Raw genomic sequence first — 25,177 nt, forward strand, 5'->3', positions numbered from 1 at the left:
CCTGTCCGGGGCAGGGGCAGCAAAGGGCGGCTGCCGCTCCTCGGCGGGGGCCCGTCCTGGGGCGGCGGGCGCACATCCACCTCCCTGCTCGGGGAACGCACCCACAGGAGCGCCGAGCGGCAGCCCCTCCTCCCGAGGCGCTGCCGCTGACAGGGGCGGCGGCGCGGGGCCGCCAGAGCCACCCCCGGTTACATAACCAGCGCCTGCGGGGGCGGTTCCGCCGGTCCCGCCCCGCCGGAGAGAATCGCGGAGCGCCCCGGCCGCGGTCCCGCTGGCACCGACCGGGCAGCGGCTCCGCGCCGGCCCCGCCGCCTCAGCGGGCACGCGCAGGGCGCAAGCCCGGCGGGGGCTCCGCCGGCGGCCGAGCGGCGCCGGGGGCCCCTGGGGCGGCAGCGCCCGAGCCGGGCTGTGCCCCAGTTTGTGTCCAATCAGAGAGTGCAGCGCCTGCACCGGGCGGGCGGCAATGCGTAAACAAGCCCCGGGAACTCCTCCGCCCCCCGCGCTCCCCTCCGTGCCGCTTCCCGCGCCGCCCCGCAGCCTCCCCCGCCCGCTGACAAGTCCGGCGAGGCGCGTTCCCCCGCCCAGCCGGCGCCGCCCGCGCTGCCACACGCACCCACTCCCGCACACGCCCGCGGGTGCCCGTGGCCTCTGCAGGGGAAGGTAAGGGGCCCGCCGGGCAGGCGGCGGCGAGGTGCGGATGCGTGCGGGGGGGATCATGTGTCATAACAAGTTGTTGAACGTGACATTGCTCTTGAACTGCGGCGGCGGCGGACGCCGAGCCGCCGCCGAGTAACTTTCTCCTCCAATTCGGCGCTGAGGAGGGAGCCGGCGGCGGCCGGGCAGGGCTGGAGGCGGCGGGGCTGGAGCGCTCGGGAGAGGCTGGTGCCGTCCGCGATGCTGGCGGCTGCCTGGGGAGACGGCGGGGGACGAGCGAGGGCTCCGCGTCTGGCGCCTGCTGCGGGAGCCGCTGCCGCCCCGGCGAGGATTTTTCTAGCAAGGCGCCGGGGCGGGCAGCGAGAGGGGAGCGGGTGCCGGTCCGAGCATCTCCTCTCGCGGGCAGTTATCCCCGCTGATGCTCCGCGGCGGTTTGGCTCGCTTCCGGCGTGATTAGCTTGGCTTATTATGTAAGATGTCACCGGAGGAGGAGAGGCGCAAGCCCTCGGTGGAACGCACCGGTCCGCCGCGCCTTGCCCGCTCCAGGTACCGGAGCAGAGGCAGCAGCCCCGGCCGGCAGGGGACGGGAGCTCCCCTCCCCTCGCAGTCCGCCGCTGGAACACGGCTGCTCGTTTTACACGTGGGTTGGGTGTGTTCCCCAAACCTTGCCTTTGAGCAGAAACGTAACCTGTCCTGGTTCGTCTCCCATGTTTAATTGCTTCTGTTCTCTCTCAAAGAAAAGAATAAACATGTGAGCATAAAAAAGTTTAAGAACTTAATTTTTGCCTCCTTTATGTGCATATTTAGTAGATTAATAAGATCTGGAGACGATTGAATGAATCATCAGTTCCCTGAAATAAAAGCAAGTGAATCATCTCACATACACACGCGCACAACTGTGAGGGAGCATAGTTGGTACCGTAGCGAGTGAAAGGTTGGTGTCAGTTTCTGACACGCAATGGAATGTCAGAAGTGTAGACAATGCTCAGAAACCCAGCAGTTTCCTGCGGCTGGTTTGTGAACTGTGAAAGTTTTGTACCATTCAATTGCAGTTTTTCTGGCTCAGTGGTTCAATGGTAACCTCTTTCAGTTATCAACTTGTTACCCATTATTTTAGCCAAATAGTTTATGGGGGGAGGGGGGGTGTAAATGGTAAGAATTAAGTAACTGTGTTATTCAAAGTGTATTAATTCAAAACAAAATTGAAACAATAATACCTAAAAGTAGCATCACACTATGTCCATACCCTGAAGCCAGAGACAGATCCCAGATGCTTTTAATCTGGGTTTTGCTTAGTTTTTTAAAGCAAAACCAGTCTCTGTAAAAAATACATAAATATGTATTTTTAGCAGCTAAGCCAGTTGATTTAATAAACATGTTGGAGTTGTACCTAGATAGACTTCTGTTCCTGGTCCTCTTGCCTGTTGGTCTTTAAAATGGGATAGAGTCTGGATCCTATATATAGTTGTCCTTTCAAATGCAGCTTGCTTCCAAAGTGGATTTTTCATCCTTCTTGGCTTTGGGAACATTGTTGTCTTCCTGTACAGAGGCAGAACTATGAATTGTACAACATTATTTTTTCTTGGCATACCTACCACTTTGAAGAAACAAAGTCACTGTTTCTAGTGGGGAGGTAGTGCTTCACACATCCAACCAACTGCATTTACAGTATAAAGTATGTGAAAGTCTTTGTATGTCCTGCTGTGAAAGGATTCTGTTTCCTGTGGCATCAGGTATCCCTTATCTCACTGCCTCTGTTTTGTACCTCGTCATTCTCCACGTGGGAACGGAAAGGATTGCTTGGGAGTTTGTCACTGTTGGGGCAAAAGGAGCTGTTATCATATTTGTTTGTCTAGAACTATGCACTGGCACCTCATAGGATTAATTAGAGGATTAGAGCAGTAAAGTGTGGGAAAATTGTATTACTTCAGGGTTCATTGTGTGGGTTTTAACATCTCCCTATCAGAAATTCTGAAGTCTTAACCAAGTTAAGACTGCACGTGACAGTGAAAGCACTGTAATAGAGAATCTCTTAGGTATGCTGGGTGATCAAGTTAACAGACAGGAAAAGTACTGATTTAGTTGTGCATTTCATTCAATGATCAAGTAGCATTCATCCTTATTTATTCCATTTCCTTAAAAGAAGATAAAAACATACAGTGTGTGTGATGTTCTATGTGCCCAGACCTCAGCTGACAGCAGTAAAGGAGATAATGCAGAAAGTGGACTTACCACTCTGCTCTAGCTGGTTTTCCCTGCTCTATGAACACCCTAGGATTTAAAGTGGAAATGAAAAATTCTCAGTTTCACTTCTAAGCCTGCAGAATATGCAAAATAAAGTGAGATAAAAATGTATTGGTTTTAAGTTGCTCCTGTGCAGCTCCATTTTTAGGACTGATAAGCAAGTTACTGCGGAATGCACAGAAGAACTTAGAGAAAAGTGGAGGGCAGTGCAGATAAAAACTTTATCTGTCTGAACTTTGTATCTTGATTTTTGCCAAGCTGGGCATACATAGGAATTGTTCTTATCATCACCTACTGATGTGTGTGTGTGTGTATATATATAAAAATTTACACAACCTTTTTTACAAAAAAAATCAAGTTATAATCTTTCCATATTCTGAAAGACTGGTGCCAATAGCATCTTCATATATTCTTCCAGCTATCTCAATTAGAACATCCCAGCGAGGAAAAAAAAAACAACCCAAAAGATTAGTTCCTTTTTGCAGTTTTGGCTGTAAAGACCCTTTTTAGACCAGTGCAATAGTCCCAAGCCAAGTTTTGATCATTTCCTGTAGAAAGATATACTGCTGGTGTTGAAAAGGGGAATCCTTTCTTTAACTATTGAAAACTTTGCACCAAGTACACCTTAGCTTGGGGTTGTTTGTTCCCCAAATCCTCAGTTAAAAAACATTTGTTGCAATTGTCTGGGAAAAAAAATTTATTTCTATTATTAGACTAAATATTTGAAAGATTAAGAAACAAAGTTAGTTCTGTGTCAGTGTTGTAGCTATCTCTTTTGAGTGATGGTGGGTAGTGCCTTAAACATTTCTTACAATGAAGCTTATTTTCCTGATTGTTGTGGTTTTATCTTTAACCTTCTCCAGTAGGTGTAGTGCCGTGAAAAGTAACAGCTTGGCAGGCTTTGAGACTGAAGCCTGTAATGAGCAGAGCAGGTGTAGCACTGGCAGCCAGTTCCATCAGGCTGTGACAAGACAGTGTCTGTCTCAATGTGTGGCTGTGGGAAATATAAGTGTTGCTGTCCTTATCTGGATTATTGCTTATAAACCAAAAATTGTTCACTGTCAAGGGTGGGCCACTTGTGGAATGAAAGATATATAGTGTTACTTGAGCACTATGGTCTCCATTGCTCTTACTATTGGTTCTTACTTGTGAAACAAATAATTTCGACTGGTTACCTAAAACTGAAACAATTTATTCAATTATTAATAGTGAAATTCATGCATATGTCAGTAGCTTTCCTAACAGCTAACCAAACTGTTCATTTACTGCTCTGCATTGGTCATTTATTTCCTGTAATAGAATAATTTTGTTTGCTATTGGTTTATGTATGATTTGAGAGGAATTAAAGTAGCCTACTGATTTGCCATAATATTCCTATTTTCATGAAAGATCTAACCAGGAAAAGACAAGAAAACTTACTTTCTCAGAAGAGGTCACAGATGAGAACAGTTACAGGAGCATCTTCACTTCTTTGAGATACTGTTGTGTCAGTGACTGGTGCCTCACGGAGAGCTTCAAGTTGCTGCGGTCTGTAATGGTTCAAGAACTGCCTTCCCACACCGAGTCTGCACTGGCACTTGCCTTGGTGCTCATTGTTTTAAAGAGGGCACACGTGGAGATGGAGCAGTGAGTGCTGAAGAACAGGTATCCACACTAAACGGGATGCCTTTGGTGGCTCCTTTGCTCAGCTTCAGTATAAGTTCTTCCAGAAGGAGGAAAAGCACTTTGTGTTCCATGTGCTTAATGGAACACAATTAATTCTTATCAGAAAGAACCCTTCCCACATACAACGTACCAGTGGAGATGTAGCACGGAACAGCAGGGAGACCTAAATAGTGAAGAGTGGTATTTTCCTGATTCGTGGCTATGATTCTCACTACATGCATGGTATTGATGGCAGTGTTACAGAATTACTTTCTGTCAGCTGAATCTGTGAGTGCAATCTGATACCAGCAGGGAGAGTCCCAGTTTGTAATTGCTGTAAAACCGCTCACATCCGGTTTGTTATTCCCATCTTTCAAACTCCACCCTACACGCTTGTTTTGCTCACCTGTTGTTGCAGCTTTGTTTTTGAAATACAAGCTCTTGGGGAACCCCTTGTAATTCAGTCTGACTTTTTGCACTGTGTTACATCTATTAAAGTCTTTGTGTATAAACAAAGTACCTTAAAGTAAGGGAATCCAAATTTTAAGTATTCTGGAGATAGATTTCAGTGCTGGTTACTGCTAGTCAGATCAGACAGAGAGAGAAATTCTCTCTGCCACAAAAAAAGTAGTAGATCCTGAGATAAAAGTCTTGATCTTCGAGAAGTGCCACCACTGATTAAAGCAAATGTAATTATATTTATTTCCTTCCTTAAGAAGAAGAATGAAATATGTAAGAAACCAGACTCTTGATTAATTTCATAATGAAAACACAGTTTTTCTTTCAGATGAAAGATTATCTCTTAAATAGCCAGCATGTGTATTGAATGAAGTTGAAGATGTTTCTTTCTTTCATGGTTTTATAAAATTGTTGTTTACTTTTTTGAAGAATCATCAGTACTAGTGGCAGAGACAAAAGATCCTTTATATGATATAAATGATATTTTGAGTAAGTATTCTTGGTTGATTCTGGCTGTAGAATTTCCCTGCATACAAAGTGATTTTGAAGAGCTGCTTAATCAAACCAATATTTTTCAGCTTTCCATCTTAACTCTTTTGATATATCATGGATAAAGTAAATTTTAATGCTTTCATCCCAAATACATATTTACTAAAAGTACAAGTGGGGTTTTTTTTTTGTGTGGATAGTGATCAGAGAATGCAAATAGATTTACTTGAAATTATGTACTCAGTGACAGTTGGTGCCTTACACAGGCTAGTGTTTAAAATCTACTATTGATGCGTAACTCTTGTGTATTTATTGCTGAAAATTTAAAATGTAAATTTACATGGGATTAATCTCCCATTCAAAATTATCATTAATTGCAGAGAAGCTCTTTCAGTTTATTTATTGTGAAGTTGGGTGAAACCAGTGAGACTTGTAACAGAGCTTTGCTTTAGCATCTGGCTTTTCCAGGTGTGATAGCGTCAAGTACATCCACTAATACAATAGGAAAAACCATACAAACTGTTGGGCATACAAGCCCAACAAGAAACTAGGGAAGAGTTTTCTGCTGCTCTAGAGTATTAAATGGACTTAGAGATGGATCAACAAGCTCCAGAGTGGTGCTGCCCTTCTTTTTGGTACAGCAGGTTGGTTAGATCAGCTCTGCTGTTCATCTGACCATAGGTTTCAGCCAAATTTGGAACAGTTGCTGTAAGTTTATTTCAGTTATGGCAATGAAATAGCTCATTTGATAAAAAGTGTGGTTATCACCTATATAAAATGGGATAATAGTGTAGTTAGAAATTCTGAGGTAGTGCTCTGTCCTGGGCAGAAAGAAAACAGATCATTCCCACCAGAACACTGAGGTGGAGTGTCACCACACACTAGAGACAGTATCTTCAATTAAGTCTATTATTTTTAATATCCAGAAGATCTGTGAACCCTCATTTCCACATTTGACTTGGTGATCAGGATTAAGAAGTGGGGGTTTCATTTTGGCACTGGAAGTCTTGCTAATATGTGTGTAACATTGAGAGAATACCATAAACAGAACAGCACACATGGAGAAAACAGTTCTCTGATATTAACTGAGGGTAATCTCTTGTCTTACATTCTTGGATGGTTGCTAGGCTGCTGCACTAGCAGTGTGTTTGGGTCACATGGACTAGAATTGCTGGAGCAAGTTCGGTGTTTTGTGGTTCTGGATTATGAGATACAAACTCTGCATCTGACTTCTTTCTTGGCAGAAGATAACCCTCCTCACTCCTCCCACCTAGCTGTTTTACACCTAGATTTCTCAAGCATATCTGATAAATAAAGAACGTTTGCAAACATCTGCTGAACATTGGACTTTTGAATTTACAGTTTCCATCTTTTGGAGTGAGTGGGTAATACAAGAGAGCACTGACAGGTAATATGCTGACTGAAATTTCTTACGAGGGATGATAGTTACTTACTATATAATTTTTATTGGATGTTTTCAGTGGAAGTGTCTTGACTCTCATGAACCAAAGGAAGAACCCACACAAATACAAATAGTTTGAAACATTAGCTTAAGCTGATGGAAACTTTGTAACTTAAGCTTCAGTTTATCCACTTGACTTTATGCCAGTGCTGAATATGCCTGTAGACAGAGTAACCACAAGTACTCCTTGTACTTACTTCAGTTAAGTTACCATAGACCTTGCCTCAAATTGCTTATAAAATTGTCAGTTAGTAAATAATTCCAAGAACAAGATTAGGGAGAAGATGTCATTTTGCCAAGTGTAAAAATGGTTTTGGTAACCTTTTCATTAAGTCAGGACCTCAAATTTTGTTTCATTATTGCCCTTGTATTATAAAGGTATTTTTTCCTGTTCTTGTGAAAGTAGAAGTGTTTGATCAAAGTATAAGCCTTTGAAAAAAATAATCTATGTTTATAAATGTTCTTAGGTGAGGTTGGTGGGAGTTTGCCCATGACATTTTCCAAAGACAGAGCTGTTTACTTAGTCCTGAGTGTCCTGAAAAGTTGAACCTTTGAACATCAGGTGTACACACCCAAGTCATTGAGGAGAACTTTCCCTTTCTTTGTTCCTTCTTGAACAGCAGACAGGACAAGCAAAGAACCTCTCTTCACTTCAGTTCTTTCTGGCTTGGTATTGATTCTGTTTATTCACAAAGGTGAAGTCTGTTTGACAGGTGCAGAAGTCAAACTGCTGATGGCTTAGACTGCATGGAGCCATAGTAACTCAGCAGTAGAATTTCTGTATTTTGGGAATGGTTCAGTATAAGAATTAAACTGTTCTAATATAGCTAAAGGCCAAAATGTTAGAACATTTCTTATTTTGGGTTGTTGGTGTGACTGTAATTTATCCATTTTAGTGCTCCTCACTTCACTTCTTAAAAGGCTTTCTCCCCAGCACCCCCAGCTCACCTGCAGGTGAACGTAGAATCCACACGAGTGGAATGTTGCAGGAAGACAAAGGATAGTCAGCTCAGGGAAGTTGAATACTGCCTTGGAAGACTATTATCTGCCTGTCTTGAATACTAAATTACTATTTTTTTGCTGGGTAGGTAATATAGGTCAGGGGTTCACAGATGGCCTTTCATTTTTAACAGCTGTGAGACATATGCAGCTAAATTTGCCTTTGTTTCGACATCACCAGTACAATCAAAACTGTGTGAAACAGAGCTGTTTACTTAGTCCTGAGTGTCCTGAAAAGTTGAACCTTTGAACATCAGGTGTATGGAAATAAAGAGTATTTGAAACAGTTTGGACCTAGACTTCTATGTCTCCCTTTTCTGTATCTGTAAATTGTGGCTTACAGTGTTGTCTTGTTGAATAGGTTGTGGAGAACATTCTTTTATTACTATTTGGGGAGCTGAAATACTGGAATACTGGAGGAACAAGTGGATATAACTGTGTGTGATATCAAACACCTGGGAGTAAAATACTAGAAAAGGATATAACTGTCTTTTATACTAGTTTGTTTGGTAGTAAATATAACATTAAAACCAGTGCTGCAGTTCACATATGTGCAAAGGCACAGATTTTTTCCTCTGCAATTCTTTTGAAGTCTGTAATTTTTACTGAAGTTATAGTGATCTCACCAGGCCCATTTAGGTATGGAATTCTGTTGAGTTTAGCTTCATGGATATGTATAAGAGATTGGTTTTGTATAAAGGTTGAGTATTTAAACAAAGGAACATAATGGACAAATTGAGTTCAGGGAGGGACATTAGTCATACAGGTATATTTTTCCTGCTTAACATCCTTGGGTGTGCTGCTTGGAAGTACAAAGTTGCTATTTTATTTCTTGAAGGAATTATGCATTGAGATGCATCTGTGTAATTTTTAAGCATATGTAAGCTCTTGCTGCCCAAGCTTGAAGAAACTGAGAAGATATCTGCTTATGTTTAGTGTAATATAAAGACAGAGTATATTAGTTGTGGCCCAGTGCCATGGTAACACCAGAACCCTGAGTAGAATTTAGTTTCTAGTCAGCTTCCAGAACATACACATCTTGCTGCTAGTAGAACCATCTTGCAACTTTTCTTGCCTTTAAAACAAGTTTCATTAAAAAATATTTTATTAAAGAAAGCGTTCTTTAGGAGGCTGTGGTAGTATCCTGTGGATGAGTTCTCAATAGGGAATTTGCATGAAGAAAGGCAGAATTTAGGGAAGAACTAGTGTAAGTTTAGGACAAGAGAAAGAAGCCCACAATACCTGAACCTGGACAATGCACTTATACATCAGTGGGTGGGATGTTAATGATTGTGCTTATTGGAGTAGGTGAAATTTATATTGTTCACAGCAATTAACCCTCACATTCCTTGAAAGTGGCAATTGACAGTTAAGTGTTGATTCCTGTACTTTCCTACCAGTAAGAAAAGCATAACCATTGCTGAGCATCCTGTATTGGGTGAAGCCTCAGAAGTTTGTTTTGCAGGAGCTTTTTGTAGGTTAGAGTAGATCTGACAGCTCAGTGTGGTGTTGCTGTAAGAGTGGTAGAACATTGGCATTAATGATTGTGACCATTTTTTCAGATACTGGACAGTGGTGTTGCATGAAATGTAGCATTGCATCTCACAGGCTAATTGAACTGCTAAACTATAGTCACTTCTTTCTGACCACTTTTTTTTCTAGGTATTTTGTGGGCTGCACAGGTTTTAAATAGTGATTAGAAAACCTGATACTCCATTGTTGCTCATTTTATCATGTTACCATGAGCAACATTGCCTTGGAAGTCACCAGCTCTGCAGGCCTCAGTCTCTGGACCTATACCAAATACAAGGAAAGCAGTGATTCCATTTAAGTTAAACAGGGCATGGAAATCCAACTGCTGACTGTGCAGTTGCTGCTCTTGTACTATGTACCAAAATTAATCAGTGTAGTATGACCAGGAACTCCAGAACTTTTTAGAGTGGTCCCAACATAGGAAAAAAACCTTTGGAAAAAAATATCTTTTTAAACTTGTTCTTTTATTTGTTCAGAATATGCATAGGTGCAGGAGGAGATGTTGAAGCTGTATCCCTTCTCTAGAGGAAAGGCAGTAGATCAGATCTTTGCAGTACCTTCATAGTTAGGATGTCCCTGCAGGAGTGAACTGCATTGCAATTACCTGCACCAGACATTACTGGACTTCTTGAGAGTTGTATTCCTGTAAGCAAACAGGTGCTAAATATTTTCATTTGAGGAAGGGGAAGGGGGGCGGGGGCTGGAGTTGCTGTCTGTGTGAGCCAATGCTTACAGTCATTTGTTTTTTAGGTCTCATGCTTGTGCTTTTCTCTGCAACACTTCTGAGTTAGCAAGGCTTCATATTCAGAGGTCTGTTTTTCATTGTCTTTTTTTCTTTTCTTTGCATGTTCCTTCTTGTTTCACAAACACAAGGAATTGATCAAAATCCAAGTAGAAGATAAATTTTGGAATAAGAAGAAACCTGTGTATACTGAAAAGAAATCATAGAAGGATTGTTGAGAAAAATCTAGAGTTCAAGTTCTGGTATGAAATTCTAAATATTTTCCTTGGAATTCAGGTCACTGTCTGCTCTGCAAGATAAGCCTTGCTTAGCATAGATTACAGCATGTCAAATAGTTCCATTGAGCTAGGCAAAGATCACTTTTTACTAGAAAAACTATGTTTAAAGGGGTTCTGACTTGCATAGCTCCTACTCTGTTGTACATGGTATCCACTAAGATATGTTTCATCCTTTAACCAAATTAAGTATCTTAAATGTAAGAAAACTTTTTTTTTATATGGAAACTAGCCAAAAAGTCAGGTCAACTTTCTAGTGCTAGATTTTTTGCCACTATTAAAGATGTTTTGAGTATGATTTTTTTAGTATGATTTTTTTTCCTTCCTTAAGATGTAGAAAGGAAAGCTATTTGTAAATACTACTTGAGATGCATTCTTCAGTCTCCACAATATAAAATCAAAAGAGAATTCATTTTTTTTTAACACTGAAAAGGTTGAAATATTGCACACATTTAAATAAAGCTGTATCATTATTCACCTAGAAAATACCTTGTCCTATTTCTGACTCTGTTTTCACTGAAGGCACTAGTAAGCATTCCTGCTAATTTAAGGGCCCACAATTTGAATCCATTATACTTATTGCAGAAGTTCCAAATTTAAATCTGTGAATTTGCACAAAGCAAAAAAAGGGTCTTTCATTTAAAATCAGATGGTTAAAACCAAATAAATTTTATTTAAATTTAGAAAATCTTAATTGCTCTTTTTTCACTTCTGTAGCACTAAAATTACCTTTTTTTTTTTTTTTACTTTAAATATTTCCAGAATTGTGCTGTGTAAAGATTTGTCAGACTAAAAGTTTACTGAGTGGAATCAGTCACCTAATACCAGAGAAATGGCTTGATTATTTTTAATCTTATGTAGATGAACTTTCTGGTACAATTTCAAAACCTTTGTCTTTGAAATTGCAAGACAGAAGACTGGAAGGTCTCTGTGTATGTTTTCCAGGCCTATATCCCAGATGCTCTTTCATAAAAACACCTGTTCAGTATCCACTGCACTGCAATTCAAGCCATGATCTCACTGTTTCTAAGTGCCAACTTCAGCTGGTATAAAGTGCTGCTACCAGAAGTTTGTTAGTTCTGTGTTCAGTGCAGCCAGAAAAAAGAACAGGGAGCAGGGAGGGGAGAAACTCATGAAAAAAATTAGTTTAACAAGATGACACAGGCCCTTGAGCAATGACCAGTGCTTAGGTAAAAATGAAATGGAGACATAATGTGGCACTTTTCTTACAGTAATATAATCATGATTTCTGTACAATAGTTTGAGTCAAAGGTTAGAGTCAGCTTAATTATGAATCAAAAAGGCATCATAATGTAGGTGGAAGAAAAACAATGAAAATGGGGAAGGCTAAGCATTTATGTCCTACCAACTCCTTCTGCGCTTAAAACTACAGAAATAAGTCTGCAGTGTTTAGTTGCTCATGAGGGAAACAGCAGAAAATGTCACATGGGAGTAATTCTAAAATTTATATATTCCATAAAAATGTAATTAAGCTCCCTGACATTAGATGAGTTCAAATAGAAGTCTTATACACTTCCATATGCATATTCCAGAGCTAAGATCTAAGATAATAAAATAGAGGAATAGGATAGATAGCAAAAGAGAAATCACTATGTAGAAACTATTTGTAGGTTCTGTTTGCAGAGTGCCTCATTCTTCCCTCACAAAGCTCAGACTTCTAAAGGAGTTTTGAAGGGTCATGGTATAATCAGCTCCCAGTGTCAAGGGGACACAAAAGAATGAAGGTAGTCTTAGATGAATGGGCAAGGGGAATATCAAGCAGTTGTTGAATTACATTGATTCAGTGGTTTTTAATGCTGTGATTATCACTCATTCTGAACTTGATTCTGGCAATTGCACATTAAGAAGGATGCAGAAGTCTTGAAAGTTGAATGAAGAAAACCTAAAAGAATGATCGAGTTCTTGGCACACATGCTTTATCATGGATGGCTGGGGGCACAGCTTAGTAAAAGTAAAGCTAAGGTGGCACTTCCAGACAGTAAGCAAGCTATCTCTTGATATTATTTTTCATTAAATAAATTGAAAGATTTGAGATAAAGTAAATCATATTCAAAACCAGATTATTCAGTCTAGCTGATTAGAAGAAAATCAAATTACTGTATCTTAGCAAATGAGGTAATAAAAACCAGAGTACTTCAGATTACTATTTAGTATTTTTAATTTTGTTAACATTTGAAACTAGTAATGATTTTTGTGGATTGCTCTTTACAATAGAAAATTAAGAAGGATGCTTTAATCAAAATAATCTGTTGAACTTCTGGAGAAAATGAATCTTTTTAGTGCAACTCAGATTGGATCATTGGCCTTTTTTTACTTGATACGTATTACAGTAAAGGTTCTGCAGTCAGTCTTTGCTGTAACTTTTGGAAGTTTAATTGCACACAGTCCTGGCAAAGAGTTCTTTGTGCAATTACCTGTAATTCTCCAGAATTCAGATTGCTATTTCAGAAAAATCAGAACAGAGACATCTGTAACAAAAAGACAGCAGGATGGCATTAATCAGGTGAGACATTTTCAAAGTACAACACATCTAGTGTGGTTTGTCAGCACTTTATAAAGGCATGATAGGGCCCCTTGTAAAATAGCTGAATATTTAAGTTTTAAATAGTCCTTTATCTTCTTTTTTGATGAGTAGTATTAAAAAAGTATGTGGAAAGTAAAGCAACAGCTAGTCTGCAAAAGATAGCCCTGGGATACAAGGGAGAGCTGTGTACTGTATTTGCATAACATGTTGGTCTCAAAGTAGGTTAGACATTTGCTTAGCCATCAAGTTTTCTGTAAAAATACTGTTCCCTGTTTGTTCTGTATTAAACCCTTCTCCATTTATATTTTTATGTTATTTAAAAATAAACCTAGAAAAGATGTGTTGTTTTAACCATTAATAAAAACAAACCAGTTAAGGTGCAGAATGGTCCAAGATCAGCGTTCCAGAATTCTTTCAGAAAGAAGAAAATCAGACTCTATTAAATGGCTCATATTTATTTTTAAAATAAAGTTAGAGGAAATAAATATTGTGTGGAATTGTATGCCCAGCTTCCCTAAAGTAACACAGGGGAGTATGTTGTGTAAATAAAACTAGCATATGCTTAGGAACCATAAGAAGCCAGGATTCCTATCTTTATGGCTCCTTCTCTTCATTGTGGCAAATTTTTTCAGGCCACTGACAAAAAATAAATATTTTGTTATGATCAGTAAATATCCCTGTTAATAACCACGTTCTTTAAGCCATCTTTGTACAATATTTCAGTGGTATGCAAGATAGAGCTTTACTTCAGATGTGCAGTAATCTTTAAGCCCCTTTAAGCAGTGTGCTCCAAGAAGTAGGTGAAACTAGTTCTTCAGTATTCATAATATTTTTCATGTGTCACAGTAATGCAGTGTTTATTTTAAGAGTGAAAAGCCACAGGTTCAAATCCCCTTAAAGTCAATAGGGAAAATTGTTTGTAATGGCTTCTAAATTAGACTCTACATTTGATTTCTATTTTACCTATAAAATTTATGTGTGAAAATTTAATGCTAAGTGTTTTTTATTTTAGATGTAATACAGCATTTTAGGGCTCAGTGAGAGGACATTAAGAATATTCAGTAATACAAATGGTACCTTTCTATGAAATGCAGTAAAAGCAACAAGTATTTAGTGGGATGACACCCAAGAATACTGTCATTTGTATCTAGTATATTCCCAGTCTTAAAAATATTTAATAGCTTGATATAAATATCTGAGATTATGCCATAAATCTGTATGGCTTCTTATAAAGTATTTATTACCATAGAAATGAAACGTCTTCCTGCAGCATAGTAAACAATGTCCCTAACATCTGTCACAATCTTTTCACACATCCTCTCCCCTGAGTGAGAAGCATGGGCAGTTCATGGCTATGTTTTGGTAGAATTTTTGTGTTTAATTTGCGACAAGTCCATTCACAGCATTTATGTTGGCAACTCATAATCAATGTATAGTGTTACACAAAATTATTCTGATTATGCTAATTGGCCTATAGGCAAACTAGAAACTGAGCTGGATGCTGCCTAGGGTAAGTACTTCATCTGGCACCCAGCTCACTCCTGCATTCTTTCCATCCCTCAGAGATGTTGGTCATGTCATACCATGCACATGTGCATCTGGCCATGGAGAAATGGGACAGCCTCTATCTGCTTGCAACACAAATATAGGCTTAGTCACAATGTACATAAACACCCAGTACCTACGTGAGTACATCACCAGGCAGCACAACAGAAAGGTGGAAAATCATTAATTTTTTTCATTATGTTGTTTTTGTGGATTAAGCCCAGTGGGCAGCTAAGCACCACAAATTGCTCACTCACTCACCTCAAGCCCCTGTGAGATGAGGGAAGAGAAAAACTAGGAAAATTTGGGGGTTGAGGTTAAAAAAAAATGTTTTAACATTTATAAAGTGAAGGATAGATGAAAGATGAGAGGAAGGAAAGAAAACAATGGGGCAAAGGCAGTTGCTGTCCACATCCTGCAGGAAGACTGATGAACAGCCAGTTCCAAGGAAATGGCAGCTAACATCCCATCCTTTTCATGACTGAATGTGGTGTTACGTGGCATGGAATATCTCCTTGCTTAGTTCAGATCATCTGCCTGGTTGCACCCTCTCCCAATGTATTGCACCCCCTCAGTCTTCACTGTGGTGGGAGTGAGAAAGAGAGAAGGCCTGGGTGCTGGCCAAGCACTGCTCAGCAATAGGTAGAACCTTAGTGTGCTGTCAGCACTGGTTTGGGCAGGTAACTAAAAGACCATATGAGCTGTTGGGAAGAAAGTTAATTCTGTCCTAACCCGGCCCAGTGCAGTTATTTAGCAGGAAGACTTAAGGAAGCATTTGAGACTTAAGCTATAAAAAGCCATAGAGAGCATCTAAATAACAAAACATTTTTCAGCAAGGAGGAACACAGTATTTTATAGATAACCTTAGTGCTTTTGAACACATTAAGTACATGGTGCGGGAGATGAATATTTCTAACTCAGACTGAGAAGGAAATCCACACATAAAAGATATTCAAGGTATGTATTTGTGTGTCCCATTGAAGTTGCTCAAGAGTTGAAAAATAATTTCTGTTTGTCTTGGACAAAAGTTTGTATTTAGATCAGTAGGTACTCTGTTTCATTCCTTTCACTGCAGAAAACAGACTACTTATACAGTTGTGTGCATTACATAATCCTCAACATTCTCTAACTAGAGTATCAGTTTTCTTGTGCAGGAGCCTTTTGGATGTTTTGACTAAATTTCTTATGTTTGTGCCTACTCCTGTCTAATGTAATGCATTCCTTTTTAGAGAAATGAGATCTCAAAGATCATATTTGGCATTAGTCTGGTGGAACTGAATTTTTTGCTGGAATTTACTGAGTTTTGCAGATTTACTCTCAGTGTGTTTTGGGAATAGAGAGAAAAAAGGTTACTATTATTTTTGTTGACACAGAGTCCGTAGGGATGTAAGCAGTCTAGCATTCCTCATGTGAGTAGTTTTCTTTACATAACAATGGTTGAATATTGTGTGAAAACTTTATTCTTTATTCTTTCCTCATCCCTACTCACATGCTAGTGAAGTGAGTCCCTGACTCCAAGGTGAAGTAGAGAGTTTTCTTGAGAGCTTATGAAGTATTGGAAGTACTTTAGACAGAATAGGAGATACTTACAGTGTCTAACCATCCTGGGTTTGGGAGGTCTGAGGAAGGGACTAGAAAAAGAATACAAATTTGGCAGTCTCAAATGAGCAGTTTCTGCTTGAGCAATGATCACAACCTAAGCAAACATAACACCCTTGGGACTATAATGGCATCTTTGTGGCTTTAGGACTGAAGTGCAGCAGAGCAGTAGGACCACTTTGATTCTGAATAGTCCACAGGCTTCCAGCACACTTGTATTAGGTAATGCACTAGAATGTTCTCACATAAGAATTACAGGACTTAGAAGGAGTGACATTTTGTTCTCCCAGTTATCAATGCACTGAGGGCACTGGTGGTGTCCTTTATTTGATGTCTTCACCCCATGTTATTGGGAGATTGTGGTACTTGTGTGTGTGTGGAATGGGAGTAGTTCACAAGCACATTTCTAACCATGCTGCAAACAGTGCGATGATAGAGATATTATATTTAAATCTCACTGCAGAGTGAATCTGTAACAGCATTCTTCTATTTCCAACCAAAAATACTTTCAGTTAATTACAAACATAAAATGAGACAGTATTTCTGTTTCAGTGATTATTAATATTAACCGCTGCTTTGTAAATTAGCATAACTGTGCATTTTTATTTCCTTCTTAGTAAGTCATGTATAGCTGTAAAACACTGTATCAGCTCTAGATGTGTGTTAACAAACAATCTCTTCATCACAGCAGAGGTAAAAGTACATTTAAATGCATCATAGAGACATAAAAATAACTTGTTTCAGGAAGTCGTGATGGTATTGTGTGGGATTAGGCTGTGTAAACAGCAATATTCATGTTCATGAGATGTTTGTTGATATGAAAAAGATGAGTTGATGGGTCTGAATCTTAGCCATCTTAAGTGATCATTTGCTCTTGCTTAAAACCAAATTCAAAAATGCAATTAAAGCAAAAATTCTGTTTCACTCGCAAGTGTATAAAATTTTCTATCTATAAATACAGACACACACTATATAAGGCATGAAGTTCTGAAGAATCCAGCTTTTTATCTTCAAATATTGCATCTTGCTACATGTTTTACTTGCCTCCATATGCTGAAAACTTGTGACTTAACTCTTATTTTTTTACCAAACCTGTTCTAAAACTATCTGCCAATATCTTGACTATTTTCAGAAGCTGGTATCGATAGCAGGATAAGGGAAAATGTAGGCTAAATGTTCAATATGGCTGGTTTTTTAAAATAAAATATCTCACCTCAGAGATTAGCTGTCTGGTTTAAATGCGTGTCAAATTAACATTCAGATGAAGACTAATGTTGTGATTAACACATTGTATTGGAATTTGAGAGTTGGAGGTTTAATTCCTAGGCAGTCATGTCTTCCTGTGTTGCTGACATCAAAAATTTATTAGGAAACAGCTAGAAATATTTTAGTCTTTATGTAAAACAGGCTCAGTAATGCATCTTTTTCTCAACACAATTTATATTGGAGACTTTTTAGAGCAGATGGACTCTCAAAAGGGTATGTTTCAACTGCAGCTGAAGGTATTAGCTGAATGGATATATTTGGATATATTTGCTCTAAATGTAATCTAGCCAGTTTTGTTAAATACCAATAAAAATACTGTCAGGTGTTTCAGTAAATGTGACTCAGCTTGCCCTGGACCTTGTGTGACTAGATTATGCTGATATATCTGTTCACTTATGTTATTCATGGGGTTGGCTAGTTCAAAGAATGAACCTGCTTTTCTCTTTCAGAAAACAAATTGTTTTCTTTTTAACAGTTTTTGTCTTACTCCTTTACTAAATAGTGCAGTCACCTTTAGATTTTCTTCTGATTTATTTTCTTGTAGAGGAACCAAATTTCCATCCTCTGTCTTCCCTTGGCCCTCTCTGCCCCAAAATACACAGGCTCTTCCCTTGTGCACAGAAGACCAAAAGGCACGTATCTGTGGCTGTTTTGCTCAACAGAGCTCTTTTACTGGGGAGTACTGGTTGACAGTTGCCCCAGAATTCCCAAGGTGTATGATTTCCTTGGTGCTTTCAGAAAAGCAAAAACCAGACCTAATTGAAACTTGAATCCATAGAGTTTTGCCCAGATTTCCCTAGAGCTGGATTGTGATAATACATAGCCTGGACCCTGAATTTGGCTACCCTCATTCTCACCCTGAACCACACCTAACAGAGAGCCCGTTTCCAGCCTGAGTTACCCACTTCTGGAATGGCAGTCTCGTCTAGGACAGTTGAGTTGTAGGTTTTCTAAATTCAAATAGTGCACTGAATATAAAACTTTGTTGATTGAGTAGAATTCTGTACTGTGAAAGGACATCTTCTGCTATTTGAGATTACCGAGTTTTCCTTTTCGAGAAGAATTTGGACTCCTGTTACACAAATAACATGGAATAACATCTCTACCCCAAAGCTATACTATTTTGAAAACACCTTTATTTCTCAGGAAGCTAAATTTATTCATCAGATTTTGAGTTAAAATTTAGTGCCTCTAAGAAATGGAGCAACCAACAGAAGCAGGGGAATGCAGAAGGGAGATGAGAAATAGAAAAACTTGAATGAAGGGAAAAAAAAGGGAAGTTGGGCCATGCAAAGCCGCCATTAACCCAGTTTAACAGGACTGTGTATTTTGCTGTTATGCACTATTCCAGGAAGCTTACTATAATGGTAGTTTTGTCCTTAAACTAGTAGCTTTTTCATAATTAAAAATTTTAGACATGGCATGGAGCAAATGGGAAGGGACATGTAGCTGTTGTGCAATCTGATACCACTCTGTACTGATCTTTAGGAGAACCCGGTGGCTTTTATTGAGCTGGCATCATGCTCAGCATAGTGGATCCCAGTGGGTAATGTAGACAAGGAGGTGACAGAGCCAGTGCAGGCTTGGGAGTATCCCTAGTAACCACTGGTCTCAGGAGAGACCAATGTCATGGTGTGAGACCAGACCCCAGCACTCATGGCATTCACCTCTGAGGCTGGTCAGACTCACATGGGGTGACTAACACCTTGTACACCTTGTGTTTGCAGGTAGGCTGAAACTGCATGAAGTGAACATATTCCTGACTTATTGAGTAGTTCTGGTTAGGATTTCACAGAATCCCTGGATCACTGAGGTTGGAAAGGATCTCTGGAGCTCATCTATTCCATGTCCCCTACTGAAAGTGGGGGATGAGATTGCTCATGACCTTATCCAGTTTGGTTTTGAAAGTTTTTAATGATGAAGGCTCCACTTACCTTTACTATTTCCCACAGTTACAAGTTTATTGTTCTTTGGTCACTAAGTGCCATTTAAATTGGCTCCTGTGTACATCAGTGACAGTGGTTTGGAAAATGACACCATTGAGAGGTCATGTGCATAGCAAGAATGTTTGCTCTAACAAACATAGTAAAATAGACTTTTTACTGAGTAAAAATTGTATGTAAACATTTGGACAAGTGTTCCTAAAATCCAGACAAACTGTGGAGTTAATTTTTCCTTCTTTAAAAAAGTGACTGGATGCAATCTATCTTCAACAAACCAGTACACTTTCCTTTTCTCTTTGTTAGGTGGTTTTGTTAGCAACACATTAATTGCACCAAAAGCATTCATTTTCAGGAATATTTTTGAGTCTTTCTACTGAAATTCATTAGCTTTTCCTTATTGACTGAGGGACATTAACATAAAATAGGATTATAAGAAAGCAGATTCAGTACTTCATCTTAACAGTTTTCAACTATTCTTGAGTTTTTTATACTATTAACTGATATAGAAAGAAAAAGGCAGGGTAAAGGTATTGTTTCACTGGTACAAATGTTAAGAAAAACAGATGCAATGGAGAAAATTGTACAATAGATTTTAAATATATCAGGTAAAACTGTGAATTGCTACTCCATATTTGAAATTATCTGTTTTAGACATATTTTGTAACAATTGTTTCTGTCAGGAATTTGGTAAGTTGATGCATAACGGAAGACACAGCCCCCAAATACATATTTTAGTTCCTGACTGATAGAGGGTTATGATGGCACCAGTGTTTCTGACAAGTTTAAAAGACACAGGATATAACACTAGACAGAATTCTATATTTCTCAGCAGGAAAAATGTAAATCGCCTTAATTTTATTCCTACTGAGCTGTGGCAACTCAGGTCTTGTATTTAAATGTGAATTATTAAATAGACAGCATGATGATGATAGGAGCAGACTATGTGTTACATGTATCAACAAGTTCTCATAAGCCAAATTCCTTGTCAAAATTTCGTATTCCCATCTATGCATTTGTGATAAAGGGAAATAATTTTAAGAGTATTACGCCTTTTACTCTTAAAAGCTTCCCAGGGATATTAGATTAGGGAATGGAGAGAGATTTGCCGTGTACATTGATAGGTAAAACCTTCTAGCTTCATGCCTCTAAGAACCTAAAGTTATTACAGCACTGAAGAAAATAGTCACATCTATAAAAATTCAGTAAAATGCATACAGATTGTGGTAATGTAGAAAGGTCAGAAATTGGATATCTTTAGCACAGTTTATCATTTGCTTTGGAAAACCATTCTTGAAATGTATTTAACATTTATGGAGCTCAGTTCATTACAAAATGTGAAAAAATTTGCAACTAAAAATGTTTAGGGTATGTTTGTGCTTTTTCAAGTGTGTTGATACAGTGAAAAGGCACATGGCAATCTGAAGATGAGCTATTATATCTGTGATAAATCTCATCTCATAAAATCTTCGTGTTTCACAGTCACTATGGAATTTGGAACTCTTGCAATACAGATTAGAAATAGCAGTTAGGTATAAAACAAAAGTAAAGAATGATGCATTCTCTCTGCTGACTTTACACACCTTTTTAAGATATAAGGAGGTGACTGTTACATATATCTGTACATTCCTGCATGAACTTCCAGAATAAAGCTTGATGGAAGCTGGTAGTCACGATTTTAATGAGCACTGTAGGTTTGCATGGACTCTGGGCACGCATAGTGAAGCAAGATAGTAATGTTTATACAATCCAAGCCTGAAGATGTAACATAAATATAGTTAACCTGCCATGTAAGTATAGAAATCCCTGCAGGGGAATGTAGTGATTTTAGTAAGATTGTGATTCTTTGTGAGGAGCAAATTAAGGTCTGCTTCTCTATATACAAAACAGGATTCTTAATACAGTGATCCAATTTGTACATTTGTTAGATGTTTTCATTAAGTGACATTATATATTTAAGGACCAAAACAGGTATTATTTTGTTGTATTCTAACATCTTGATTTCTAGAAGGGCTTTGCCTGTACTGGTATACATTTTAGACTCAAAAGCTTGTAATCTGAAGTATTAGGTACATTTCTCACCAACATTTTCTTCCTTCAGGATTTTGCAGCAAAGTAGTCTACAACCATGTCTAGTTGATAAGAGTGGACAAGTTCAAAATGTGAAAATTAGCTTCAGCAGGCAGTACAATTTTGTAAAAGCAGGATCATGTATATTCTTTGTATTCTGAGAAAGACTCAACTCTGCTCCGTCAAGAACCCTAAAAACAGGGAGTCCAAACTGCCACAATCTGGTCAGCTAAAAGCCACATGGTCTCATTAGCACTGCACTAAATCCAGACTTCCAAGTACTACAAGAGAAAGTTCAAGATGCCGAGATGGTAAACGTGGTCTCACAGTTTTTGGTTGATTTTGTGTTCATTCTAATTAAATGCACATAAACCAAGAATATGCTGTTTACATGCAGGCAGAGTCTGAAGGCCAGGATTTTGTAATTGCAAAAACAATATCAAGCTTATTTTGCATACTTGAGAACTGTTTTATACATATTTTCTTTAGAAAACTCTGTCACGATAATGTCACATGTTGACACCATTTATACAAACTTCTTTGGTTGCATGCAGTCACAGAACTAAGGCTGGGCAAACCAGCAGTCAACTTCTTAAGCTAATGTCACTGCAGAACTGGCAGATGATGCCAAGTCATGGGCTGATTGCTCACTTGAGAATAGGTTCTGGCTAGAATCCTGAATTTGTCTGTCCTCAAAACTAGCACATTATTCACATGAAGAATCAACTAAATATATCAGTTTTGCTTAATTGTTACCTTTAGTATAGTGGATAAAAATTATTAGAATTTCAAGATGATGCTTTCAGTGAAATATTACTTGCAGTGACTCTTATTTGTTAATGTGAGCTGTTAAAAACATCTGAAATACTAAAGAGCTTTTATTTTTGCTTTTTCATATGAAAGGTTTTTTATCTAACTCAGTAGGTCAAATTCCACAGTGACTGCAGTCACACAATTAGATGGACAGGATCACATGGAACATGTTGCTCCACAGATCTTGACTCTCTACATATGTTAAAGTGCTGTCAAAAAAGATCATAGGAGGATGTGAAGCTTGGTATCTTGATCTGTCCCCTATTTTCTCTTAGTTTATCCAGAAGAAACATGCTCTGTTTTACAAATTAAGTCACAGGTTTTCTCTCACAAAGCTGACAGTTTCAATGGGCTGACGAAGTGGCAGTTCCCATGAATGAGTCCCATGCAGTTCAAACTAAATGGAGTCCACCCAACATTGTGTTACTAATTTAAAGGTTTTATTCTTGAGAGAGCTGGAAACAGAACTCCTGTTGAAAATGGATTGAAATAGAGTAAACTCCCTAAGACATTGTGAATATCCTTAATTTGTCTTGTAAAAGATGAGGCAATTTGGTTGCTACTTTTCTATCTCCCTTCAAGCCTGTTTGTTTTCTGGTTCTGCCATCATAACAGTCATGAGTAGATTTGTTGAGGATTGCTTTCACTGAGCTTATTGACGTTTTAAATTTGTTTTGACTTAAGATCTAGTAGCAAGTCTTGTTTTTAATTTGCAGTGCAAGTTGATTGCATAATTGTGAAGCTGTTTGACATGTGTGATACAATTTGATTTGCATTCCTGCCAGTTTTCAACTGTAAGAAACAAAATCTGTTAGTAACAGTTTTAGTAGGAGTCACTGGAGGCTTCTTACAGTTTGTTTTCATTGTTTTCATTTGTCTTTTAATTTCATGGAAATTGAGAGATGAAACTCTATAAAACTATTTGAAGACTTCAGATTATTGTTTAGCTGACCTGTATATGTTGATGTAAGTGGCTTTGATAATTTGAGGGGAAAAAAGGGAAAAATATCTATAATAATTATATAGTATTTTATAGTATTTTTTTAGTATTTAGTATTTATAGTATTTTTATATTATATATGTGTACAATGCAGTATAGAATGGAAGAGGATATATATTACTTACAGAAACAAGGATTTTTTAAAAAGTAATAGAATTATAGCAAGTAGCCGATAGGATGTCTTGTGAACAAGCACAGACTATGTTGTGACTTGATTAGCAAATCTGAAACCTATGTTCATACTGTTATATATTTCCCCTGGAAGGATGCATATATCAAATTGGCAAAGTGTTTGCTCTGTGACCTACAGATCCTGGAAGTCTATGGAGGAGACATAGTCTTGCCCATGCAGACAACAGCTGTATCAGGCTGCTCTGTGCATGAGTACACCACTGGAATTTTTCTGATAATGTAGCTCTGAGTATCACTGATTGATTTATTTTTTCCATTGTGGAGTAGCAGGGAGACTTGAAGTAGCATTAATTGCAGAGCAGATTTTCTCTGGAGAAGCCTCAGAATAAGCAGGTATCGTAGAGAGCAGCGTAAAAGGAAACTGAACTGGCATATAATCAGATAGCAATAGGTAAAGTAGTCAAGAAGTGTTGGAGATTATATAATAATAGAAACGACAACACAAGTGGGATTTACATTAATTCAGAGACAGTCTAATAAACTCTTCAGTAGAAGTGAAGTAAGTAGCTGGAGACCAAAAATGTAATTCTGATGATGCAAGATGTTTGAGGTGCAAGGAGAACACCTGATTAAGAACCAAGGTATTTGTTTCAAATTATGTATCTTCTTTACGATGTTTCAAAGCACACCACCATTACTTGCTCTACTTACACAGACTTGCTAGATTCTCTACTTAATACAGAACTGCTAGAAATTTATATAAAGCATAGGACTGTAAAAGACTACTTTGGTCATGCCCTGTGGGTCTCCACAATCAGGCAACTCTGAAATGATGTCTACTCCATTGCAGCCTACAGAACATACTAAGAAACACAAAACATTTGTTTCCAATACCCTACAAAAAGGTGAAGGAGATGTAGCACAGCAGACCAAAGGGCATGGAAGTCAGCGTGCCATGACATAAATCCTGGAGAGGTTGAGGATACCGCCAGTATTTTAGCTTCCCAGAGATCCTAACTCCACCACAGATCGCTGGTTTTTAACCAAGCACACAGGCACATGAAGGCACAGAAGCATCTTGAGTTTATGTCTTGTAAACCACCTGCCACTGCATCACTCTCTGTGAGCAGTCTCTGATGCTTCAAAGGGTAACCCCACTTCACCAAAAATCAGTTACCTATGGGGGGAAAAAAACCTAAACAAACAAACCAACTCTTGTGGCACAATGTAAAGTTTAATACTATAACAAAGAATCTTTGCCTTTAAGGCCAAAATAATGTCAGTTAGGTTATTTGCACATGAAGAATCAGCTTGGCTGCATGGCCATGTATACCTGCACTGTGCTTTAAAAAACCCAAACAAACCAGAAAGCAAGATCTGATCACAGTTCACACATTGGACACTGGGGTTAACTGAACAGACCATTTGGTCTGTAAAATTTTCTAAGTTTGTCTCACTTCCTCTGGGAAGTTTCTGGATATGTTTGTGTCTGATACATGTAATCATGCTTATTCAAAATATTCTTCAAAATCAAAATCCAGAGTAGTGACAAAATAATCAAGGAAACAGAAGGAAAATAAATACCTTTTAAAAATATGCCCATCATACTTAATTCTAGCTGCTTTTAGCTGAAAAGTTTGGATTCTGCTGAGATAGATTGTTGTTTTTATACTTGCAATACCTCTGAAGACTATAATCACAGTTCTTGAATTTGCTGTTTTCAGGGAGGTATGTAAAACTGGTCACAAGATCTTCACTCTGTATGT

The 25,177-nt window shown here is 38.7% G+C and overlaps 1 protein-coding gene across 1 annotated transcript in view; it reads left to right on the top strand.

Moving 5' to 3' along the window:
- The first annotated feature begins 576 nt into the window (after positions 1-576).
- Positions 577-25,177, top strand: part of PCGF5 (polycomb group ring finger 5) — a 67,626-nt gene continuing 43,025 nt past the window's right edge. The window contains exon 1 of the mRNA XM_039708740.1: positions 577-660. The gene's annotated coding sequence lies outside the window, so the exon portion shown is untranslated. The remainder of the gene's footprint in view (positions 661-25,177) is intronic.

Source organism: Passer montanus, unplaced genomic scaffold (assembly GCF_014805655.1).
Source record: "Passer montanus isolate IOZ18808 unplaced genomic scaffold, ASM1480565v1 scaffold21, whole genome shotgun sequence".
In the NCBI taxonomy this organism is placed as follows: Eukaryota; Metazoa; Chordata; class Aves; order Passeriformes; family Passeridae; genus Passer; species Passer montanus.